The sequence below is a fragment of the Nycticebus coucang genome, chromosome 22, assembly GCF_027406575.1.
Source record: "Nycticebus coucang isolate mNycCou1 chromosome 22, mNycCou1.pri, whole genome shotgun sequence".
Lineage (NCBI taxonomy): Eukaryota > Metazoa > Chordata > Mammalia > Primates > Lorisidae > Nycticebus > Nycticebus coucang.
The window spans coordinates 17429872-17455834 of record NC_069801.1 but is presented as its reverse complement, the minus strand read 5'-3'; the positions used below and the strand labels follow the sequence as shown (position 1 = coordinate 17455834).

General features: G+C 46.6%; 1 protein-coding gene across 1 annotated transcript in view; it reads left to right on the top strand.

Annotated features, from left to right (window-relative positions):
* The first annotated feature begins 16168 nt into the window (after window positions 1-16168).
* LUZP1 (leucine zipper protein 1) overlaps window positions 16169-25963 on the top strand; it is a 90876-nt gene continuing 81081 nt past the window's right edge. Inside the window, exon 1 of the mRNA XM_053575510.1 lies at window positions 16169-16256. The gene's annotated coding sequence lies outside the window, so the exon portion shown is untranslated. The remainder of the gene's footprint in view (window positions 16257-25963) is intronic.

Here is a 25963-nt window from a genome sequence, read left to right as displayed (position 1 = left end):
TATATATATATATATATATATAAAGAGAGAGACGAGAGACTCACTTTTTTGCCCCTGGTAGAGTGCTGTAATGTCATAGCTCACAGCAACTTCAATCTTTTGGGCTCAAGAGATCCTCTTTCAGCCTCCCAAGTAGCTGGGACTATAGGCGCCTGCCACAACTCCTGGCTGTTTTTTAGAAATGGGATCTCACCCTTGCTGAGGCTGGTCTCGAACTCCTGAGCTCAAGGAATCCACCTGTCTCAGCCTCCCAGAGTGCTGGGATTAGAGGCATGAGCCACCGCACCCTGCCTTAAAAAAATATTTTTTAAAGATGGGAACTCACTCTGTCACCCAGTCTGGTGTGCAGTGGCCTGATCATAACCCACTATAGCCTGGAACTCCTGGGGCTCAAGTGATCCTTGCCTCTCGAGTAGCTGAGACTACAGGCCCATGTGTCACTATGCCAGGCCCCAGCTCAGTTTATTTATTTATTTTTTTCCCAGCTCCGTTTAAATGGCAACAGGTCCAGATTGGGCATGGTGGCTCACACCTGTAATCCTAGCACTCTGGGAGGCTGAGGTGGCAGGATCACTTGAGTTCAGGAGTTGGAGACCAGCCTGAACAAGAGCGAGACCCCATCTTTACTAAAATAGGAAAACTAGCCAGGTGTTGTGGTAGGCGCCTATGATACTAGCTACTTGGATGGCTGAGGCAGGAGGATTGAAGTTAGAGGTTGCTGTGAACTAGGCTGATGCCACTGCACTCTAGCCCAGGGCAACAGAGTAAGACTCTGTCTCCAAATAAATAAATAAATGGCAACAGGCTCTAGTCTCCTGGAAGTGAATCCTAAAGTTTGACTAAATACCTGGGCACTGTGGCCCAGACAAGTTGACACATAAAAAACCATCACTCCGGGCGGCGCCTGTGGCTCAGTGAGTAGGGCGCTGGCCCCATATGCCGAGGGTGGCAGGTTCAAACCCAGCCCCGGCCAAACTGCAACAAAAAAATAGCCGGGCGTTGTGGCGGGTGCCTGTAGTCCCAGCTGCTCAGGAGGCTGAGGCAAGAGAATCGCGTAAGCCCAAGAGTTAGAGGTTGCTGTGAGCAGTGTGACGCCACGGCACTCTACCAAGGGCGGTACAGTGAGACTCTGTCTCTACAAAAAAAAAAAAAAACAAACCATCACTCCTCTTGTTTTCACAGCCAGGCTCTTATACAGCTCTTACCACTCTGCTCTATGATCTCTCATCAGACTAGAAGCTCCGCAGGGACTTCCACTGATCTTTGTACTCTCTTACTGCCTGGAAAACAGACAGTGCTCAATTAATGATAATAGCTAGCATCTATTGAGCTCTTACTGGGTAACCAGGTACTTCCCTAAGCACTTTATGAACATTTATCTCATTTAACCAGCATAAAGTTGGTTCTGTTATTATCCTCCAGATGGGGAACTGGATGCCTCAAGAAATTAAATAATTCCATTATCACACTGCTAGTAAGTGATGAAAGCAGAGATCAAGCCAAACAGTTGCACCCCAGAATCCTCACTCTTAACTCTCCGTAGATGTAGCCAGGGACACGATGTCATGTAGCCATGACAGGCAGCATGAAATAGTGGAAAACACAGATCTGGCAATCGGTCACGCCGGGCTACCTGTCCCAGTTTTTCTACTTGCTTTCTTAATGTCTCTCTGCTTCAGTTTGTTCTGCACATCATGAATAACAATAATGTCAACTTCAGGGTGGCTGGCCTAGTATTGTACCCCACATCATAGCATTCAAAACTGGAGATTATTGAATGAAACTAGGCCACAGTTTACTCATGAGGAATTAATTTTGAAACCCCCCATGAAGGACTGTGGAACTGTGTAGATGTAGAACACAGAACCAGCTTGTGAGCCAGGGATTCCAGATCTAGAGGATGGCAAATGGAGAGGACCGTCAAGGTCATCCAGAACAGCCCCAATCAGATCACTAACATCAGAGCAGCAGCTCAAACATTTCAGTTGCTTTACCTTCTTGATCCCCCAACAGCTTGGTGAAGTGGGAACTACTATTGTTCCCATTTTGCAGATGGGTAGACTAAGACTCAGCATGAGTAAGTAATTTGCTCAAGGTATCACTGCAGCTAAATACTGAAGCCAGGATTCACACCTATTAATGTGACCCAAGAGCCAACACAGCCAAACACCAGCCTACACCACCTCCCTTAGGAAAACCCATACCCATTGCTTGGACTCCTTGGCAATCCAAGGAGTACCATCAAGTACCTTCAAACCTTTGCTAACATATCCAGTGACAGGGTGCTCACCTATCCAGTGACAGGGTGCCTACCATCTTTCTGTTTTTTTTTTTTAACCATAGCTACGCTAACCCAGCACTAGTCAAGCACTAGGTCTTGCCTGTTTGTTTGTTTGTTTGTTTGTTTAGCAGGCCCGGGCCAGGTTCAAACCCACCAGCCCCAGAGCATGTGGCCAGTGCCCTAGCCACTGAGCTAGGGGTGCCCCCACCATAGGCCTTGCACTGTAAGAATGCTTTATATCATTTCATCTTCACAAGTGTCTGGCATGCTCCATACTAAGCCATTTTATTCATGAGAAAACTGAGGCTTCAAGTCATGAAGGAATTTGTCAAGGTTATAAAGAGAGTGAGGGACAGAGATCAAATGCAGTCTGTTCTTCATCCAGCTCAGACTAAAAGCTTCCCTTTGTTTGGGAAAAAGAAAACTCTGTATCCCTGACATAGCAGGCCCTGGTTCCCACTCTCCAAGTCCTCTTCCCCAATACCCTCTTCAGATGTTTGAAAATGGACACATGGGCCAGGCATGGAGGCTCATGCCTGTAACTCTAGCACTCTGGGAGGCCCAGGCGGGTGTATTCCTTGAGCTCAGGAGTTGCAGACCAGAATGAGCAAGAGCAAGACCCCATCTCTACTAAGAATAGAAAATACTAGCCAGGCATTGTGGCAAGTGCCTATAGTCCCAGCTACTTGGGAAGCTGAGGCAAGAGGATCGCTTAAGCCCAAGAGTATAAAGTTTCTGTGAGCTGTGAAGCCATAGCCCTCTAGCCAGGGTGACAGAGTGAGACTGTCGGAAGGAAGGAAAGAAAAAAAGAAGACAGAGTCTCTTTGAGACTTTCTCTTTGAGTCTTTTCTCAAGAAAGAAGACTTGAGTCTTTTTTTTTTTTTTTTTTTTGAGACAGAGTTTCACTATGTTGCCCTTGGTAGAGAGCTGTGGCATCACAGCTCACAGCAACTTCAAATTCTGAGGCTTAAGCGATTCTCTTGCCTCAGCCTCCCAAGTAGCCAGGACTACAGGCGCCTGTCACAACGCCTAGCTATTTTTTTTTTTGCAGTTGTCATTGTTGTTTTAGCTGGCCTGGGCTGGAATTGAACCTGCCAGATTCAGTGTATGTGGCTGGCGCCGTAACCACTGTGCTATGGGTGCTAACCCCTCCTTGAGTCTTTTTTATACGAGAGTCAATATTCTGGCTTCTTCAACTGTTTCCCTCAAAATGTTCTTTTGAGGTCCTACCCCAGCCATCATCTTGTTCATTCTTCTGTGGATTAGTTATACTTTATCTATGTCCCAGTCTAAGTTCCAATTTCAAAAGAAATACAGTACTCCAGACATGGACAGAAAGGCTATCACCTCCCTCACTGTACACACAGTGCTTCTGTTAATACAGCCCCAAACCCAGTAAATCATCGTCTGTGCGCAAAGCACTGCCCCATGGACTTGGGGTACAGAATGAACAAACGGAACAAGCCAGCAACTTCCTGACTTTCTGGAGATTACATTCTGCTCATTGAGATATGGGAAGAGTCACTTTAGATATGGACCTTAGAATATCAGAGCTGGTAGGGCCCAATGTCCTCCTGCCCTTTACAGATGGGAACCCAACCCCAGGAAAGGGCAGAGACAGACCCAAGATTCCACAGTGGGATGGGGAAATCTACTTCTGCCTTTTCCATAACCTCAGGCACTCGTGATCCCAGGAGCCTTAGAGAGAGAGATGTGGGCTGGGATGAAAATTTTGCTGTTGAGAATTTTGAGAATTTGAAAATTTTGCTGTTTACGTGGACCCACCCCAGACAGACCTCCTCAGAGCATTCCGCATAGATCCTGGTATATTCCACATATGGCCACCAGGTGGCGAAGGGATCCAGGGAAAGGCGTGGAAATCAAAAATAGGTGGGTATCTTCCTCTTTAGGGCAAATTTCCTTAGTAAGTAGGAATCAATGGTGAGGCCAGAAGCCTGTGCCCACTTTGGGACAGAAGTCACGCAACTGTATTTAGGTAAATTCTGCCTCAACCTAGGAGGTAGCAGGGGGTAGTGGTTAAAAGCGCAGACACAGGCAGGCATCATGCAGACCTGGCGGAAAATCTGCTCCCCTTTGCTGCTGGAGTCTTCTCTGACACCTAGGTCCTAAGTAGTCTCTGACACATAGAGTTTGATGCAAGATAAAGTCCTTATTTCCCAGGTCTCTACACACAGCTAGAGCTGCTGGTTCTCTCTTCCTGTCTTGTCCCTTTTCCAGACAGATGGTGGGCAACTCCAGCCAGGCAGACACATTACTGCCAGAAGGCAGGAAGTCTTTACCACTGCCCAGAGAAGGTGAGGCTAATGAAATCTGACAGCCTCGGAGCCCGGCAGCTCATTCACACTTCTATTCACCTCACACCACACAAGGAACTGTGTGCACTATGGTGGTGTCTGGAAACCAGGAGCAGTTTGGGGCACTGGGTGCCTGAGAAGAAAGAGAGAGTTGGAGAAATAGTCTGGGGGTTGGGGACTAAATAAGATATCAACTTTGAACTTCATCCTGGGAACAATAGGGAGCTATTGAAGATTATTCAGCAGAGGAATGACGCAGTGGCCTGTTTTGAGAGTGGTCAGGCTGGGAAGGAAGGAATGGAGGTGGAGGAGCCGGAGGCAGAGGAGGCCCAGCAAATAAAAGCTGCAGATTGGCTGGGTGTGGTGGCTCACACCTGTAATCCTAGCAATCTTGGAGGCCGAAGGTGGGTGGAGTGCTTGAGCTCAGGAGTTCGAGACTGCCTGAGCAAGATTGAGATCCCTTTCTCTACTAAAAATAGAAAAACTGAAGCAAGAGGATTGCTTAAACCCAAGAGTTGGAGGTTGCTTGAGTTATGATGCTACTGTACTCTATGCAGTGCAACCATAGAGTAAACTCTGGTAAAACTCTGTCTAAAAAAAAAATGAGCCGCAGTGATGACAATAGTGGTTGATTTTCCATCTATTCAGAGTTTCTCATTGGCTCAGGGCACTCCAGTGAAACTTACCTGTCTCAACTATGAGACAGTTCCACAGGGTTAGGGGCTACCCTGAGGCTAGGGAGGAGATGTGGGGTCCCCATAGCATATGTGTCCTAGGAGTTCTTTGCAAACAGATAGCCTAGAAGAGAGAAGTTGGCTAATGAGAGAAATAGGATCTTGGGTTAGGTTGGAGGGCAAAGGCAGTGTAGTCTAATGGTTAAGAACATGTACTGGCACCAGATGCATGTCTTTACTTCCCAGCTCTGTGACTGTGGCTAGGTCACTTTGTCTTTCTGAGCCTCGGTTTCCTCATCTGTAAAATGTGATTATGAATAGGGCTCATTTCTTAAGACTATTATGAAGACTGGACAAGGTAATTTGTATAAAACTCAGCACAGCACTGAGTACCTAGGAAGTACTCAACAAAGGGAAGCTTCAGGGTCTCTATCCCCCTCAAAGACAGCCTGTTGCAGGATGACCATTCCAGCTTTGCAGCTCCTCTCCAGGCCAGGGTGGCTTCAAAATGAGGCATACTTAGGCTGATACCACAGTAAAGTAGGCTAAAGGGATTCCAGCCAGAAGCAAAATAATAATGCTTTGGATAACGCAGCCACATTCTGGGGGAAATGTATGATTTCCACTCCATTTTTTGAAACATTAGCATTTATTTGCCTTATTCCAGGGGTTCTAGATGGTATTCTCTGTTTTATTTTATTGGTTTCTTCCTTATTTTGTGGGTGCTGGTATACTCAAGGTCTTCATATAATCCTAGTTATTGTGCACTTAATCACATGCTTACTACTCCCTATAGGATTTATAATGTATTCGGTTTCACCTCTTTGCTTTGACTGCCAGGAAACTCAGGGCCATGATTTTTGTTCTGTCTCACTTACTATCCTTAGAAAACTTAGCCTAGCATTTCTACTATAATTAGTCAATTTTTCATTTTTCTTCCCTCCTTTCCCACTGGCCTTTGATCCAGGCTTTCACCACTCCTAGGTTCTTGGTCTTTGATTATCAATTAAGTGGTCTTTAGACTGCAGTGAAAACCAACTCAAGGTCCTTTCTGGAGAAAGCAAAAGGACATAAACTATCCCTGAGATGAGCAGAGACATCCTGACCAGTCAGGCTAGCTGCACGCAGTTGGTGCCAGTGGAGGTCTTTTAGGTATCTTTCCTGTGCTCCCTCACATGGAGAATATAACAACAGTGAGCCCAAGTGAGCCCTATATTAGTTAAGTTATGCCAACTGCTGTAATAGATACACATCCTGAAATCTCAATGCCTAAACACAATAGAAGTTGGTTCAATGTGTACCCCACTCAGCCAAGCGACCAAGTGAGACTCAGGCTATGTTCAATCGACATGTGCTTTCGTTGTTGTTTTTTTTTTTTTTGAGATTTTTTTTTTTTTGTAGAGACAGAGTTTCACTTTATTGCCCTCGGTAGAGTGCCGTGGCGTCACACAGCTCACAGCAACCTCCAACTCTTGGGCTCAAGCGTCAACATGTGCTTTCACAATCACCCTGGTATTGGCATCTGATTGGCAGATGGGAGAGAAAAGAGAGCTTTGAGAAAGTATACATACTTTTTTTTTTGAGACAGACTCTCACTGTGTTATGCTGGGTAGAGTGCCATAGCATCACAGTTCATGGCAACCTCAAACTCTTAGGCTCAGACAATCCTCTTGCCTCCACCTCCTGGGTAGCTGGGACTACAGGCGCCCACCACAAAGCCAGGCTAATTTTTATATTTTTAGTAGAGATGAGGGTCTTGCTCCTGCTCAGGCCAATCTCTCCAACTCCTGAGCTCAAGCAATCCACCCACCTCAGCCTCCCAGAAAGCTAGGATTACAGGCATGAGTCACCGCATCAGGCAAGCATACATATTTCTTCTTCTTTTATTATTTTTATTTTTTTAGACAGATTCTCACTTTGTTGCCCTCAGTAGAGTGCTGTGGAGCCAGAGCTCACAGCAACCTCGAACTCTTAAGTTCAAGTGATTCTCTTGCTTCAGCCTCCCAGAGTAGCTAGAACTACAGCGCCTCCCACAATGCCTGGCTATTTTTAGAGACGAGGTCTTGCTCTGGCTTAGGCTGGTCTCGAACCTATGAGCTCAGGCAATCCACCTGCCTTGGCTGCCCAAGGGCTAGGATTACAGGTGTAAGCCACTGCACCTGGCTGCATACCTACTTCTTAACCACTTAGGCCTGGATACAGCACACATCATCACTGCCCATATCTGGTTGGTGAAAACTAGTCACGTACCTAATTGCAAGGAGTGCTGGAAAATGTAGTCTGGGCTGCTTTTCTCTGAAACAACTGTACATGTGGAAGGGGAACAACGCTGAACAGCTGATATTGTTCCAGTCCACAAGAAACTTTATTAAACCCTCTATCCTTATGAAAATGGCTGCGAATACCACACTGTATGTATCGTGGCCACAAGGAGAGAAACGACCTGGCCTCGTTTACGAAGAACCACAGACAAAAGGAACATTTCTGTTTTAAGCCAAATGTATTTATCCAACAGGAGAATGGGATCTTAAGGAGAAGAGTGCATTCATCAGGACAGGAAGTATTCAAGCAGACCCTGGATTTTCACTTGGCTGAAGGTTCTAGGAGCCGGGCTAGATGCCCCCTAACAGTCCTCCTAAGTTTGAGCTTCCATGCCAGGTGACATAGACATCCCCAAGCACCTACTTAGTACTAAGTTCTGGGTGGGGCTTTGAGGACCCAGAAACACAAACGAGACCCTCACGTTCCTCAACTGCAGTGAGGAAGCAGGACAGGGGAATGGTCTGAGCTCTAGAAATGGGAGATTGGAGTTTAACTCCTACCTCTGGTGCTTTGTAGCCATGTGACACTGGAGAAGCCACTTGGCCTCTGGTTCTCAGTTTCCTCATTTATAAAATAGAGACAATAGTTATCTTCCTAGATTATGAGGAGTCGATGATAAAATATACTTAGAGCATTTGTAACACAGTGCCTGGTATGTAGAAAGCGTATTATTTTAGTAGTCGTAATATTTTTATGAAGACCTTGGGTAAGTGACTTCTTCTTATTTTTTTTTTTTTTTGTAGAGACAGAGTCTCACTGTACCGCCCTCCGGTAGAGTGCCGTGGCGTCACATGGCTCACAGCAACCTCTAACTCTTGGGCTTACGCGATTCTCCTGCCTCAGCCTCCCGAGTAGCTGGGACTACAGGCGCCCGCCACAACGCCCGGCTATTTTTCTGTTGGCCGGGGCTGGGTCCAAACCCACCACCCTCGGCATACGGGGCCGGCGCCCTGCTCACTGAGCCACAGGCGCCGCCCGTGACTTCATTTTTTAATAGCCTTAGTTTTTCACCCGTATGATGGAGTTAATAACGGTCACCATGGGGTTGGAATCTTGCTGTGCTGTGGGGTCTGGAGTCTGCCATTTCGCCTCTCAGCTTCCTCCTGGGGATAAATGGGTCACATCATGCCCAGTTGTAAAGACTAAAAGATTCTGGAAGGCGATCGGCACCGCTGGGCACAGGGGAGGAACCTGACTTCACAAGGACGCGATTTCCTGGCTGAGCTCCCAGGGAAGGAGGTTTGCGCTGGGTCCCCATCCCCCGGCAGGTCCTGCTCAGGAAACGCGGAGAGAAAGCCAGGAACCAGGCTTGCCAGGCCCCGCGCCCCCTCCGCGCCTTCCCTTCTCCCCGGCCCTCGGCTGCAGGAAGCCGGCTGGCGGGAACGCCCTGCTTGGTGGGTGGGAAAGGCCGAGAACGCGCCTGGCTCTGTCCGCTTCCCAGGCCCGCAGCCCGCGGCGCGGAGCTGTCACTGCGGCAGACTGCGACCGCGCCGGGCCCCGCCCTCGCCGCCTACACTCCTGATGCAGTCTGCCGAGTAGCTTTTCGAGAAGCGCTGCAGCACGATTCCTAGTTCTTGGGCGGCCGGAGGAGAGAGGCCGAGCCCCTTGGCGCCATCGCCCCACTTGGCACGGAGCACACGCTACTGGGGCTGGGCTGGGGAGGGAGGGATGTCCAGTCCTCTCTTTTGGGAGATGAGATGCTGAGGCCTGAGGGTTTGTAGGTGAGTGGTCCAAGGTCATAGCTATTAAATGGCAGGGCCAGAACTGGACGCGCGGTTTGTTTGACTCTAAAGTTTGTGCCTTGAGTCTGTGGTTCTGTTTAAGGCTCTGGAAGGGCTCATGGGGGTTTAGGTTCTTCTGGCTCCTCAAGAACAGGAGTTCTGTTCCTGGTGGGATCCTAGAGGTCTGTGAACCCCTGGAAATTGCATGTGCGATGTTGCGTGTGTTGCATTTTTGTTTGGAGTTTCAAAGGTGTCAGTGACCCAAAAAGAGTTAAGAATCATAGCTCTCCAAACCCTCTATTGGGATTCCAGCTTTATGGGGACTTAAGGTTACCCTACAATCTATGGGATCTTGACAATACCTCTGCAGAGTCCTGCTGTTACACTGTAGTGACTTGAGGCTGCTACAGGATCCCAGGATTTTTTTTTTTTTTTTTAAGAAATGGGGTCTTGCTCTATCACCCAGGCTGGTCCTGATTCCTTGGGCTCAAGCCATCGTCCCACCCAAGTAGTTGGGACTACAGATGGGAGACACCATGCTGGGCTGGGATCCTAGAATCTATCTACTGAATCTTGAAAATCTTTCTATAGGATCCTGGGATCTCTACAGGGATTTGAGGTCCTTATGGGACCCTGGTGTCTCTTTCTGAGGTTCTGAGAATGACGCTGGAAGATACCATGATCCTCCCTGGTATGAGTTCTAAACCTGGGCCTCAAGATACCTAAGAACTCCCTGAAAATGTAGGCAAATTTTGGGGGTCTGTCCAAATACCTGTAATTCTGGGGAAAGATTTCATGAATTTCACTAGATTCTCAAAGGGATCAGTGACCCCCCCCCAAACACTGGGGAGATAGATCTTGCTCCCTTCTCACCAATAAGAGCCAAGGAAATGCAAGATGGAGATGAAAGGCAGTGTTTTCTCCTTCTTTCTTTCTTTTTGTTATTGTTGTTGAGACAGAGTCTTAATCTGTTGTCCAAGCTAGAGTACCATGACGTCAGCCTAGCTCACAGTAACCTCAGACTCCTGGGTTCAAGTGATCCTCCTGCCTCAGCCTCCCAGGTAGATGGGACTACAGGTGCACACCACAACATCTACCTAATTTTTCTATTATTTATTTATTTATTTATTTAGAGACAGAGCCTCAAGCTGTCACCCTGGGTAGAGTACCATGGCATCACAGTTCACAGCAACCTCCAACTTCTGGGCTTAAGCGATTCTTTTGCCTCAGCCTCCCAAGTAGCTGGGACTATAGGCACCTGCCACAATGCCCGGCTATTTTTTGGTTGTGGTTGTCGTTGTTTGGCAGGCCCGGGCTGGATTTGAACGCACCAGCTACGGTGTATGTGGCTGGCACCTTAGCTGCTTGAACTATAGGTGCCGAGCCGTAATTTTTCTATTGTTAATAGAGACAGGTCAGTCTGGTCTCAAACTCCTGAGCTCAAGTGATCATCTGCCTAGGCTTCCCAGAGTGCTAGGATTACAGGTGTGAGCCACTGTGCTGGCTGGCCGTGTTTTCTAGTAGGGCATGGGCTTTGGAGTCAGGCATTCCTGAATTAAAAGCATAGCTTTTTCACTTACCAGCTGTGTGACCTTGAACAGATTTCTTAACTTCCCTGAGCCGGTAGGCCACCTCCTCTAGGAAGCCTTTTTTTGTTTCCTGGATTCACTTAGGTCCTCATTCTGCATTTCCTAATCTCTCATTGCATCTGGTCTGATCCTTATAGCAATTGTTATTATGTAATTGTGCTTAATGTTGTCTTGTCTGTCACCTCCCAACCCCCTCCTCCCAGCAGACCCAGGAAGGCAAGGACCTCTGTGTAGTGCTGGCACATTTTAGGCACTCAGCCATTTCGTTATAAAATAAATAAAAGAGGGAAGGAATTGAGGGATGCATGCTAGATGCTGCACTGGGGACAGAAAGGGATTAAAAATGAGTAGGCGGGCGGCGCCTGTGGCTCAGTGAGTAGGGCGCCGGCCCCATATGCCGAGGGTGGCGGGTTCAAACCCAGCCCCGGCCAAACTGCAACAAAAAATAGCCGGGCGTTGTGGCGGGCGCCTGTAGTCCCAGCTGCTCGGGAGGCTGAGGCAAGAGAATCGCGTAAGCCCAGGAGTTAGAGGTTGCTGTGAGCTGTGTGAGGCCACGGCACTCTACCAGAGGGTGGTACAGTGAGACTCTGTCTCTACAAAAAAAATAAAATAAAATAAAAAATAAAAATGAGTAGGCATCACTACTGTCCTTGAGGGGGTCCGAGGCTAGTGGGGGAAATAAGATGAATTTGTGCAAAAAGACTGTCCTAATTGCACTAATTGAGGATGCATAATAACAGAAATAAATGCTAGTGGGGAAAGCACTGAGACAGCCAAAGATGAGGAGTCCCTGAAGAGCTGATATAATAGCTTTCCTTCGTATCATGTTATAATTTTCAAAGCATTTGTCTTGCATAAAATGTCTAGGTATACTCTTATCTTGAAGAGGTGGGGAAACTGCTGCTGAAAAGAGTTCTGTGACTTGTCCAAGGCCCCCCAGCCAATAATGGCTGCCTGAATGCATAGCTCATTTGCTTTGGAATACAGCCTACTTCCTCCAAGACTTGAGCTTCCATGTTGCTCAGTTCTTGGTTTAGATCTTGGTAGATGTGTGACTTTGGGTATGTTACTTTACCTCCCTCAGTCTCCTATAACGACTTCCTATAACCTACACGAGATAGTATATTTATAAGGTACATAGCACGATTCTTGGTTTATAGTAGAGGATTCATAAATGTTTGTGGAATGAATTCATGAATGAAATGAATGTAAGGAAGGGAAAATGTGCATGGACTAAAATTATGACAGATAGGGGATGGTAGGAGAATTGAGGGCAATTTTATCCCTTCTTATGTTCTCTATGATTCACGTGAGATTTTGCACTGGCCTCACCCATACCAGGCTATTATTTATTGTTTGCAAACCAACAAAAGTGAACCAATCCTAGCTTGGTAAACTTTCTTTTTAATATATGTTTTTACTGCCTTTTCTGATGACAGAGTAATATGTGCTCCTTGTAAAGAATTCAAATTGCAGAAAGATATAATGAATGAAAATGAAAGTGCAAGTTTAGGCACTGTAGACACAAGATGCCGACGTATTGTTACTCTTTGGAAAGTGCGGAGGGGTATACAATGGTGTGACGGTTAATTTTATGGGTCAATCCAGTTGGGTTAAAGGATGCCCAGCTAGTTATTTCTGGGTATGTCTGTGAGGATGTTTCCAGAGGAGACTAATATTTGAGTTGAAAGACTCAGCGCCTGTCGCTCAGTGGTTAGGGAGCCGGCCATGTACACTGGGGTTGGCAGGTTCGAACCTGGCCCGGGCCTGCTAAACAACAATAACAACAACAACAACAACAGCAACAACAACAAAAAGCATAGGCAGGTGTTGTGGTGGGCACCTGTAGTCCCAGCTACTTGGGAGGCTGAGGTAAGAGAATGGCTTAAGTCCAAGAGTTTGAGGTTGCTGTGAGCTGTGACACCACAGCACTCCACCAAGGGCGACATAGTAAGACTCTGTTTCCAAAAAGAAAATATTTGAGTTGATATATTGAGAAGATTGCCTTCCACCAATGTGGATGGACACAGTCTGATTCATTGAGGATGTGATAGAACAAAAAAAATGGAGGTGGGAAACATTTGCTCTCTTTTCTTGAACTGGGACATCCATCTTCTCCTACTCTTGGACAATGAAGCTCCTGGTTCTCAGGCCTTTGGACTCTAGGACTATACCAGCACTCTCTTGGCCTTAGCCTCCAACCCCTAATTCTCAGCACCACCAGCTTTCCTGGCTTTTCAACTCACAGAAGGCAGATCGTGGGACTTCTCTGCTTCCATAATAATGTGAGCCAATTCCCATAATAAATATATTTAAAATATATACATCACACATATACACACTCCTATTTGTACAGTTTTTCTGGAGAACAAGGAGCCCCGCCCCTTCTTCCTGCTTAAAATTCATTTGTACCCGCCTTGTAATGGTTCATGGTGTGGAGAATGTGAGAATTATTTAGGCAGGGGCTGTCCCTTGAACCCCATGGGATCTGTAGAACTTTCTATGTCAGTATACATAATTTGCTCAGATGCCCACTGCATCTTGTAGCTGTGCTTTTAATCCCCTTTCCTCCCTGTTAACATTTAGTAAGGTCTTTTAAAAAAGTTCTTACTATACACACACAGAAAAGCAAAGCAAAGAGAAAAAAGGTGAAAGCCCTCTGTTTAGTTCTTTACCGACTCCATATTTTTCTATGCATATACTAAGCATATATTATGAATTATAACCATGAGACCCTCGTACACCTGTAATTTTGCAACTTGCCCTTTTCACTTAACAATATCCAGCAGACACTTTTTCTTGCCTATTCATGAAAATTTATCCCTTGCTTTTTACTAATGGATTCTCTTGAGGGAAGAGCTATTATTTAGCCCTACTTCCAGTCCAGAGGCCAGCACATGGGAGGCTTTACTGGGAGGGCATGTTCTGATAGTAACAGCAACTGTGAACTGTGAGCCAGATTCTGAACTAAGCTATTTCACGTTATTTCATTTAATTGTCTCAGCCACCATTGTGTGAGATAGGTACTACACTTATTAAATGTTTCCATTTTTCAGATGAGAAACTGAGGTGCAGAGACTTAAAAGCCCAAAGTTATAACAACTGGTAAGTGTGGAGCTGAGCTTTCAATCCTGAACTGTCCTATGCCAAAGATTTTGCTATGAATGAATAAGTGGTTGATGGAGTCATGGGTCCTAGGGAGAAAGTCGTCTTCAGAACCTCCATTTATATCCTGGGTTCTACTTTCCAAGGGTTTGTAGTGCTTGGAATCAGTGTTGGCCCTTATGAGCAACTCCGTAAAGGCCCTTCCTTTCCCTGCTGCAATCTTGCAGCTATTCTTATTTTTCATGGGACGTGATGTTTTTGAATCTTCTATTCTAAAAATAAGCTAAAATTTGGTAGGGGACCTTGAAGACTAATTCAGACATTTGAGGACAGCCATTTGCACAGGAAATTAATCAGAACCCCAAAGTGCTTCTCCTTGTCCCACAGGTCAGCACTATGGAAATGCCCAGTGCCTTGCTGCATGCAGCTCTCTTAAAGGACTGCAGTGATGCCAAGGGCAGTTTAACACAGATCCATCTCTCTGTAAGGAAGGCAAGAAGAGAAAGGCACAAAGCAGAAATGGGTCAGCTCTGCTGCAAAGAACTTCCAGAGAGAACTCACAGCTGTGTCCAACTTGGAGGGGTGCTGAGTGAGGGATATGCCCTGAGGCATCAGATGGGACTCTGTATGATCCGCCTGCAGTCTGGAGACTGAAATGCTAGTTCTTGTTCCAATGGCAATCGTTTGCAGGGCCACTTTCAGCAAACCTCTTCCTTTCTCAGGATGGTAAAGTACTCCACTATGAAATGATTGGACGGATTATCACAGGGGTCCTGTGTGGGGTTAGGAGCTAGAAATAATTTGTGATAGTAATAATATTGACAACAAGAATGACAACTGTACTATTTGTGGAACAGTATGCCTGGTGCTTTCACAGGCTATCGTATGTAACAAACACTTCAGGGACCATATTATTATTTCAGTTGTACAGATGAAGAGACTGAGGCTCAGAGAGAGTATAAGCCAGAACACGAGTATGTGATCCAAGGGTTTTCTGGTGTCAGAACCTGAGCTTCATAAGAGCTTCATGAGAAACTGAGGTGCAGAGACTTAAAAGCCCAAAGTTCATAAACCTCTGTGAGTTCTGACCTCCAGAAAGTGCTAAGAAACAAATGGGAGGTCAATTTGATACAAGTTGTAATGAGTTCATGCCCACACCAGAGTTAAACACAATGCCACTGTAGGGAAGGGTATTCCGAGTGGGGAGGATTGGTGAGACAGCAAGGGAAAGGCCTGAGCAAAGGGGCAGATGTGGGAAAGCAGTGGGCGTGCTAAGGGCAGTCTGGATAAACTTCAGTGTGTGTGTGTGTGTGTGTGTGTGTGTGTGTTTGTGTGTGTGTAGAAGTAGGAAGTGATCATACCAGGCCAGGGCTTTGGCCTTTATTCCATAGGCAATAAAGAGCTTACACAAGAGATGTCTCGAGGGACCAACCAGGCTGCTGCAGTCAGAGAGGAAGCAGCCCTCAGCCCATCTGTGTCCTGGCTTGTGAATGCCTGTGTGTGCCAATGAGTGGGAGGGTATCCGCGGGGAGAGCAGGTCTCAGGCTGTGTTCTATACTAATCGGGGTGTGGGTCTTGGGCTCCCTTCAGGGCGCTCTTCCTCACTTATCTAGGCCCTGGGTACCTTATATAAACTAGGCTTACAGGAAGTATGTCGTAGACTTATTGGAGGGACTTTTGAGATCACTTGGTCATCCCATTTTAAAGATGAAGGTAAGGAACGTAGCTGGGAAAGAACTTGTCTAAGACAACACAATGAATTAATAACAGAGCTGGGGACTGGAACCCATGCCTCCTGAGTTCAAGACGAATTCCTTTTCTGCATTTGCTGAATAATGGAAATAGTATCTGTTGAGTGATTATTCCATACCAGGCTCAGGGCTAAGCGCCTTACCACTGATTATCTCATTTAATCCTCACAGCCTCCCTGAGAGTGCCTCTTCTGAAAGCAGGAAGTCTTATCTTCCATTTCAGTTTCCCACAGCACCTAGTACAGTCCCTGGACACCTAGCTAGTGAGGCAATAAAAACTCGGTGGAGTCTTTTAAGTCCTGCGAAGGAGAAAAAGGGCGAGGGGGCGGGCCTCCCGAGATGCACCGCCCATCGCACAGACCACGCCTTTAGAACATGACATCACAATCCAGGCCCCGCCCCTCATTGTCAGTCCCGGGAAGCCGGAGGAGGCGCCGGCTGCTGGGAGCTGAGCGCCGGAGCCCTTGGCGGGCGGGAGCGCGGGCCCGGGCCACAGAGGTGAGGGTCCGCCGGGCGGCGACGGGAACGCGGCGCGGACGGCGGGACGGCTGCGGGGAGAGGAGGGCGGCCGGAGCGGGGGCTGGCGGTCAGAGCGGGGGCCGGCCGCCGGAGGGGTCGGGACACCCAGGGGCGACGGGGCGGAACAGGCGGGCACACCCGAGGGATGGAGTGTGGTCATGGAGTGTGGGGGAGTTTGAGTGGATTTTGGAGGGAGAGCTCGGAGAATGATTTTGGGGGGCGAGACCTTGAGAATGTTTCTGGAGTTGTAGGAAGAGCATCTGAGGCGATTTTTCTTCTGGAGGGGGAGGGAAGGTTCTGAGGGGACTTGGTGGGAGCGAGAATCTGAGGAGAAAGGTTTGCGGCAGAGACGCGGAGACATTTTCGAGGCGGCGGAGAAGAGTTTTTAGGGTCGAGTTTGGGATGGGGGGCGCGGGGCGCCGGCAGGTGGGGGCGGGGCGCGGCGAGCTGGTTGGGGGCCCGGGCGGCCGGGGAGGGGGCTGCACGGGGCCCGGCGGGCACCGGGGAGGAAGGAAGTGATCATACAGGAAGAGCCCGGGAGCTCCGGGCAGGAGGAGGAGGGAGGTTTGGGAGCGCGTCGGGCCGCCAAGCGTGCGAGACCGGGCTGCGGGGCGACACGCCGGGCGGGGAAGGGTCCTGCCGCCGCCGCCGCAGCTGTCGGCCGCGCCGGTCCGTCCCGGGCGCTGCTGGTCTCGTAGCCAGACCGCTGGGCCGGGAAGGAATTCGAGGCATTTGCTTTGTTTAAGTTGCCAGTAGACAGTCCTTAGGACTAATTAATGGTGGAATCTGCAGGGGGACGCGGGCGAGCGGGGCCGGGGCCGCCCTCCGCCCGCCAGTCGCGGTGAACTTTCCGCAGCCCGCCCTCCTGCGCAGCCCCCGCCCAGCGGCCGGGTAGGGGAAGGAGCCATGGCTTCCCGAAACGCAGGAATGAAGTGCGGTTTCTGGGGGCCGTTGGCCTCTGGCTGCCTGCAGGGAAGTCAGCGTCCTGGGGTGGCCCGGCTGGGGCTCGGGATCCCGCTTTGAGCTCTTTGAGGTGCCTGCGGTTTCTGTTAATAACCTTGGAAGAGGCTCTGCGGGCCGAGAAAGACCATCTAGGTTTGGAGCATCTGTTTCTTCATCGCTTCAGCCCCTTTCCTAACACTGCAGAGCTTGTTACGGCATGTTTCGGAAATGCCGAGGCCAGTGCTCACCCTTGAAGGTGGGAGAGGGGAAGAAAGTAGGCACACACCCCCACCCCCAAAACCCTGAGTGTGTTCTCTAGAAGGCCAGAAACTGCCTGCAGATTCACTGTCGCACCTTCACCACTTGAATGACCTTGGGAAAAGGATTGTAGCTTCTGAGCCCCTAGTGCCTTATCTGTCAATTGAGGAGGAAATGCTCTCTGGACCTCCCTGCCTTTTGGGGATATTTTTGAGGGGTGGGGTTTGCTCAGGGTATTTCTTTTACACACTGCTGCAGTTCTGGCCTAAGGAACCGGACCGGTGTCTGCTCAGGGAGAATTCAGATCACCTAGTAAGATTTTACTACCTCAGATTAGTGAGGGAGGGGTTTGCATTTTAGGGGGGATATCTGGAGAATCTGTACAGTATGTTCCAGATTTTTCTGTCAGTTTGTGTGCACCTTTGGTGACGTTTGTGTGGTTAAATTGAATAACCCCCTTAGAAAATTCTTTTCTTGTCAGAAATAATTGTTTTGTTCAGAATTCCCCTTGGGGCAGATTAAGGTTTTGCTCAATTTACTCAGAAGAATTTTCCAGGTTTCTAAAATTAAATCACTTTTCTAAACATAGTGAGTAAACTTTGAAAAGCTGGAAATAATGGGATGGGAGGGGAATGGGTTGGAGTATGAATAGGACAGCAAATACAGATTCATTGTTGACCAGCAATTAATAATATGGATTGTTAATTAGCCTTCCTAGATTATCTTAATCTTAAATAATTTAAGACCAAGAAAGAGAACTAATATTGGTGAGTTGCCTATTCTGTGGCTAGTAATTGTGCTAAGGTGATATATACCTTTTAGTCTTCCCAACAATTTTGTGAGGTGGTTGTCGGCATTCTTATTTTATAGATGAGCAAACTCAGAAAGTAAAGTGACTGTCCCAAGTTCACACATACAACTAGTAAGAAGTGGAACTAAAATTCAAATCCAAGTCTGTTTTTAAGGTCCATGGTTATCCTCACTATGCATGCTGTCTTGGGAACCAGGAGACCTAGTTTCTAGGCCTTTGATTTAGCCACTGGATCACTGTGGACCTTAGAATAAGTCTGTTAAATCTATTTTCCAATAATGTTGCCTTCTTTTCTTCCAATAGTGTTGTCAGTGTGTTTTTGAGGTATGCTGTTTTTTGGTAAAAAGATTTTATGCAGGAGAGGCTTACTTTTAGCTTATGATGGACCCATTTCTTTCTTTTCTCTCTTCCTTTCTCTCTTTCTTTTTTTTTTTTGAGACAGAGCCTCAAGCTGTTGCCCTGAGTAGAGCGCCATGGCATCATAGCTCACGGCAACCTCCAACTCCTGGGCTCAAGCGATTCTCCTGCCTCCGCCTCCCAAGTAGCTGGGACTACAGGCGCCTGCTTCAACACCTGGCTATTTTTCTTGGTTACAGCCGTCATTGTTGTTTGGCTGGCCCGGGCTGGGTTAGAACCCATCAGCTCAGGTGTATGTGGCTGGTGCCTTAGCTGCTTGAGCCACAGGTGCCGAGCCTCTTTCTCTTTTTCTTTCTCTCTCTCTCTTTTTCTGGGGTGTGTGTGACAGAGTCTCTTTTGCCCAGGTTAGAGTATCCTGGAGTCAGCCTAACTTAAAGCAACCTCAAACTCGTGGGTTCAAGCATTCTTCTTGTTTCCTGCCACAACCTCCCAACTAGCTGGGACTGAAGGCACCCGCCACAATGCCCAGCTAATTTTTTTTTAAATTTTTAGTAGAGATAGGGTCTCACTCCTGCTCAGGCTGGTCTTGAACTCCTGAGCTCAAGTAGTCCGCCCACCTCAGCCTCCTAGAGTACTAGGATTACAGGCGTCAGCCACTGTGCCTGGCCATGATGGAAGTATTTCTATGAAGATACGGTATCTAAGTGACCATATATTTAATTTATGTAATGGAAGATCATAGATAGCTAATAGTTCTTCTGTTGTAGAGACCATCTTTAAGGTGACATTTATGATCAGAAACTGCCCCATTTTCATGTAAGGTGACTTTTTTTTGAGACAGAGTCTCATTATGTCACCCTCAGTAGAGTGTGGTGGCATCACAGCTCACAGCAACCTCAAACTCTTGGGCACAAGCGATTCTCTTGCCTCAGCCTCCCAAGTAGCTGGGACTACAGGCGCCCACCATAACGCCTGGCTATTTTTTTGTTGTAGTTTCCTTGTTTAGCAGGCCTGGGCCAGGTTTGAACCCGCCACCCCTGGTGTATGTGGCCAGCACCCTAACCACGGAGCTATGGGTGCCGAGCCATGTAAGATGACTTTTGGGTACATTGTCAGCTTATGAGTAAAGCATATTACAGGTAGGATCCATATAGTCAAAGCTGAAAGATTTGGTTGTTAACTTTGATGCATATAATAGATGCTCAGTAAATATTTTCTAAATGAATGGATGTATATGTTCTATTTTTTGTGTGTGTGTGTGTGTGTGTTTTTTGGCCGGGGCTGGGTTTGAACCCACCACCTCCAGCATATGGGACCAGCGCCCTACTCCTTGAGCCACAGGCGCCGCCTATGTTCTATTTTAAAAAATCAGCTTTATTGAGGTATAATTACAATAAAATTTACTAATTTTAACTATACAGTTTGACAAACTTTGACAAATGTATACAGTTGTATAATCACAACCACTATGCATATTATCTTTTAGGAGTTGGGTAGCAGATATATCTCTGGGAATGTTATGAGGTTTCTGTGCCAAGTTAATACTGCGAGATCAGAGTGAATACTAGACAGTATTCATTCAGTGAGCCAACTTGGTAGGAACTAGGGAAATCTTAGGTATTTAATGTTGAGGTGAATGAAGGGAGAAAGAAAAGGAGAGAAACGTGTCTAATTAGAGAAAAAAATGAATAAATTTGGGAAAAACAATATTTTAATTTTAGGACAGGGGATACAGTTTAGGGGAACAAATTACCCAAGGACATATTGAGGAGTTGAACTTTTAGTTTTTGTTTCTTTTTGAAATGGTAGCTACTGAAATATAAAACTTACCATCTTTGGGTAGCTTCAGAAGTGCTTAATACTTTATGGTTGTTCCAATAAGACTTAAGGGTGGAGATGCTATAAAGAGGTTAAAGGCCTTGCTCTTCCACCTATGACAGAATAATAGCCTTAGTGTTGATCTCTAACTTGTTTTAGCTAAAATTCCACAAAGGTAAGAATACATTAGGAATTATGGCTTGCTGGGAAGACATAAATTATTTTTTCCTTTTTATTTTTCCCCTCAGTGGTAAGGTAGGATTTTTTTTTTTTTTTTTTTTTTTTTGGCCGGGGCTGGGTTTGAACCCGCCACCTCCGGCATATGGGACCGGCGCCCTACCCGCTGAGCCACAGGCGCCGCCCGTAAGGTAGGATTTTATTAGACAGAAAGGAATACAGAAGCAGTAAAATACATCACCAGAGCTTCTGGCAAGGAGAAGACCCAAGTCAGAACAATTTTTTTCCTTTTCATAATTTCTTAAATCACTGAACCTGTCCCATCTGCTTTAGCTTAAGTCTCTGTCTTAGAAAATGCTTGAAACCTCTGCTACTGAGCTTCTAGAAGAAGCCCCATTTCAACCTCTTAATCCCTCATCTTTCTCTCTCTCTAAGAGATGGAGTCTTGCTTTGTTGCCTAAGTTGGTCTCAAACTCCTGGACTCAAGAGATTGTCCCACCTCAGCCTCCTACTCTTTTCTCTTTATTCATTCTATTTTTGTATATTAACTGTTGTTTTATAAGCCTCCCCTCCACCCATGCATTTGTCTGAAAATGAAAACTCTTGTACATTAACCACTGGCCTTCCATATACCATTAGGAAATAATTAAAATACCATTCAAACTACCTGTTCAAAATTTTGGGTAACTGTAGGGAGAAAATAATAACTCTATAAGGTAGTCATTATCCTCATTTTATACTTGAGGGAGCTGATTTCAGAGCTGTTACTATCAGAGCTTAGTGAGGGGCAGACAGTTGACTTGTCGCTCAAGTGTCAGATCTTTCTATTTCATTACATTCTCCGTTCTATCAGGATGGAGGGTCAAGGGAAGAGCTTGAAAATACCATATTAAAATATCCTGTGCAGAAACTTTTTTTTGTTGTTGTTTTTTGAGACTAGAGTGTCGCCCTTGGTAGAGTGCTGTGACGCCACAGCTCACAGCAACCTCAAACTCTTGGGCTTAAGCGACTCTTTTGCCTCAGCCTCCCAAGTAGCTGGGACTACAGGTGCCCCCCACAACACCCGGCTATGTTTGGTTGCAGTTGTCATTGTTGTTTAGCAGGTCCTGGCCAGGCTTGAACCCTTCAGCCTTGGTGTATGTGGCTGGCTCCCTACTCACTGAGTTATAGGTGCCGAGCCCAGAAACTGGGTTTTAAAATAAAAGAATAAAGAAAAAATAGAAAAAAAGAGAGTCATAATGTTCTGAGCATTGCTGTTTTTATCTATTCTTAATTTCTAGAGCTACCTGCTTACATTTTACAGAATTTGTAATTCATTATTTCACAATTCCTTTCCCAGAATCGGCATTTATTCTTTATAAATATATTTTGTATTACTAGCTGTTTAAATTAAATTAAACATGATACTTTGTATTACTAGCTGTTTAAATTACCCTTACCCCTTTCCGTATATTATATGTATCTGAAAGCTTTTGTCAGCTTAGTCTGACATTCAAGATCACCTTATTTGCATATGCCCCTCTATTTACATTTTATCTGGACAGAGTAATCTTTTTAAAACATGTTATTAAAAACTCGCATAACACTCTAAAAAATTACAACTTTTAATTAAAGTATATAATATATATACAATGTGCATAACAGTGAAAGTTGATCCACCCTTCCCCCCCCCTCCCAACTGAATACACCCATATAATCAACACCCAGATCAAGAAACAGCATTACCAGGCTTGGTGCTGGTAGCACAGTGGTTACAGTTCCAGCCATATGCACTGAGGCTGGCAGGTTCGAGCCCGGCCTGGGCCAACTAAGCAACAGTGGTAACTGCAACAAGAAAATAGCTGGGCGTTGTGGCGGGCACCTGTGGTCCCAGCTACTTGGGAGGCTGAAGCAAGAGAATCACTGAAGCCCAAGAGTTGGAGGTTGCTGTGAGCTGTGATGCCACAGCATTCTACCTAGGGCGACATAGTGAGACTCTGTCTCAAAAAAAAAAGACAGCATTACCTAGGAGCCCCTCCCCTCCCATCCAGTTCCTGCCTCTCCTCCATACCCAGGGTACTTACCCTACCATCCCGATTTCTTTTCTTTTTTTTTTCCTTTTGAGACAAGGTCTCACTTTGTCACCTAGGCTGGAGTATAGTGGTGTCATCATTCCTCACAGCAACCTCAAACTGTTGGGCTCAAGTGATCCTCCTGCCTCAGTCTCCCAAGTAGCTAGGAATACAGGCACCACCACCATGCCTGGCTAAGTTTTCTGTTCTTGTAGAGAAAGGGTCTTTCTCTTGCTCAGGTTGTTCTCAAACTCTTCACCTCAAGCAATCCTCTCACCTCTGCCTCCCAAAGTGCTAAGATTACAGGCATGAGCCACTGTTACTATGCTTAGCATCCTTTTGCCTTTTTTTTTTTTTTTTTGAGATAGTCTCTTACTTTGTTGCCCTTGGTAGAGTGCTGTGGCATCACCACTCACAGCAACCTCCAACTCTCAGGCTTAAGTGATTGTCTTGCCTCAGCCTCCCAAGTAGCTGGGACTACAGGTGCCTGCCACAACGCCCAGCTATTTTTAGAGGCAAGGTCTCTCTCTCTCTCTCTCTCTGACTCAGGTTGGTCTTAAACCTGTTGAGTTCAGGCAGACCCTCCCTCCAGAGTGCTAGGATTTACAGGTGTGAGCCACCCCTCTGGGCCAGTTTTGCCTTTTTTCATACTTTTGTAAAAATGGAATCATGCAGTGTATATGAGGGCTGTCTGGAAAGTGTCCAACCATGTATGCCTCTATTTTTCATAGTACATGGCTGGATACTTTCTGGGCAGTGCTCATATTCTTTTTTTTTTTTTTTGTAGAGACAGAGTCTCACTGTACTGCCCTCGGGTAGAGTGCCATGGCGTCACACGGCTCACAGCAACCTCTTAACTCTTGGGCTTACGCGATTCTCTTGCCTCAGCCTCCCCAGCAGCTGGGACTACAGGCGCCCGCCACAACGCCCGGCTATTTTTTTGTTGCAGTTTGGCCGGGGCTGGGTTTGAACCCGCCACCCTCGGCATATGGGGCCGGCACCCTACTCACTGAGCCACAGGTGCCGCCCTCATATTCTTTTTAGTCTGGCTCTTTTTTTTTTTTTTTTTTTATTGTTTGAGATTCATTGAGGGTATAAAGAATTAGGTTACACTGATTACATTTGTTAGGTAAAGTCTGTTACAATTGTGGTTACAATTGTGTCCTGCCCCCAAGAGGTGTGCCATACACCGTAACCCTTCTACTCCCTCCCTTCTCACTTCTCCCTGCTTCCTCATTCCTCTGCCCCCTACCTTGAATTGAGTTTTTCTCTTATGAGGACATGTATTAGATCATCTACTGCCTTCATATTAGAATTGAGTACCTTGGATTCTTGCTTTTCTGTTCTTGTGATGTTTTACTAAGAATGTGTTCCAACTCAATCCAGATGTAAAATTTCCATCTTTTTTAATGGCTGAATAATATTCTAGGATATACATACACCACAGTTTGTTAATCCATTCCTGTGTTGGTGGGCATTTAGGTAGTTTTCACATTTTGGGGATTGTAAATTGAGCTGCGATAAATAGTCTAGTGCAAATGTCCTTATGATAAAATGATTTTTTTTCTATTGGGTAAATGCCTAGTCATGGTATTGCAGGATCATGGTCTGGCTTCTTTTATTTAAACACCAATGTGAGTGTGCACACGTTTTTAGTGCCTTTTTTTTTTTTTTTTGGGAGGGAGACTTGGATTAAAATCCAAATTTTAGGGCAGTGCCTGTGGCTCAGTGAGTAGGGCGCCGGCCCCATATACCAAGGGTGGCGGGTTCGAACCCAGCCTCGGCCAAACTGCAACAAAAAAATAGTGGGCATTGTGGCCGGCACCTGTGGTCCCTGCTGCTCGAGAGGCTGAGGCAGGAGAATCACATAGGCCCAGGAACTGGAGGTTGCTGTGAGTCCTCTGACGTCATGGCACTCTACCGAGGGCGGGAGGGTGGTAAAGTGAGACTCTGTCTCTACTAAAAAAAAAAAAAATCCAAATTTTAACTTTTTTTTTTTTTTTTTTTGGTAGAGACCTCTTTATGGCCCTTGGTAGAGTGTCATGGCATCACACAGCTCACAGCAACCTCCAATTCCCGGGCTTAAGCAATTCTCTTGCCTCAGCCTCCCGAGTAGCTGGGACTACAGGCGCCCGCCACAACGCCCAGCTATTTTTTTTGGTTGCAGTTCAGCTGGGGCTGGGTTTGAAACTGCCACCCTCGGTATATGGGGCCGGCGCCTTACCGACTGAGCCACAGGCGCCGCCCCCAAATTTTAACTTTTTATCTTGGACTTGGATTAAAATCCTGGCCCCTGCCTGCCTCTCCAACTTCATCCTATGCCAATTTCATTGCCCAGTATGCTTTAGTCACTACTAGCTCCTTATTTTTAAACTTAACAAGCTCTTTCCTTCCACAGGGCCTTTGTATGGATCTGTCTTCCTTTTTTTTTTTGAGACAGAGTGTCACTATGTCGCCCTTGGTAGAGTACCATGGCGTCACAGCTCACAGCAACCTCCAACTCCTGGGCTTAAGCAATTCTCTTGCCTCAGCCTCCCAAGTAGCTGGGACTACAGGCACCTGCCACAACACCTGGATATTTTTTTGTTGCAGTTGTCCTTGTTGTTTGGCATGCCCGGGCTGGATTTGAACCTGCCAGCTCCTGTGTATGTGGCTGGCGCCCTAGCTGCTGAGCTACAGGCACTGAGCTAGTATCTATCTTCCTTAAGCACTCTTTCCCTTGCTTTTTGCATGGCTACCTCCTTCATGCCTGAACTTAATGTATAGTAACTTTCTTTCATCATTCTGCTTAGCTAGTCCTTTCCCCTTATTCCCTATTACTGGCTATTGCTGGCTTCTCTTGCCTCCTTTCATAGCACCTATTACAATTTATAATGATGTATCTGCTTGCGTGATTATATGTTCTTACTAGACACCACAAGAGCAAGGAACTCATTTATTTATTTTTGAGACAGAGTCTTACTTTATTGCCCTCGGTAGAGTGCCGTGGTGTCACAGCTCACATCAACCTCCAGCTCCTGGGCTTAGGCAATTCTCTTGCCTTAGTCTCCAGAGTAGCTGGGACTACAGGTGTCCACCTGAATGCCTGGCTTTTTTTGTTGTTGAAGTTTGGCCAGGGCTGGGTTCAAACCTGTCACCCTCTGTGTATGGGGCCGGTGCCCTACTCACTGAGCACAAGTGCTGCCCAAGGAACTCATCTTTTTGTTCTCCTGTGTATACTTACTACCTAACACAATGACTGACATGTAGTAGGTATTTAATATTTAATGTCC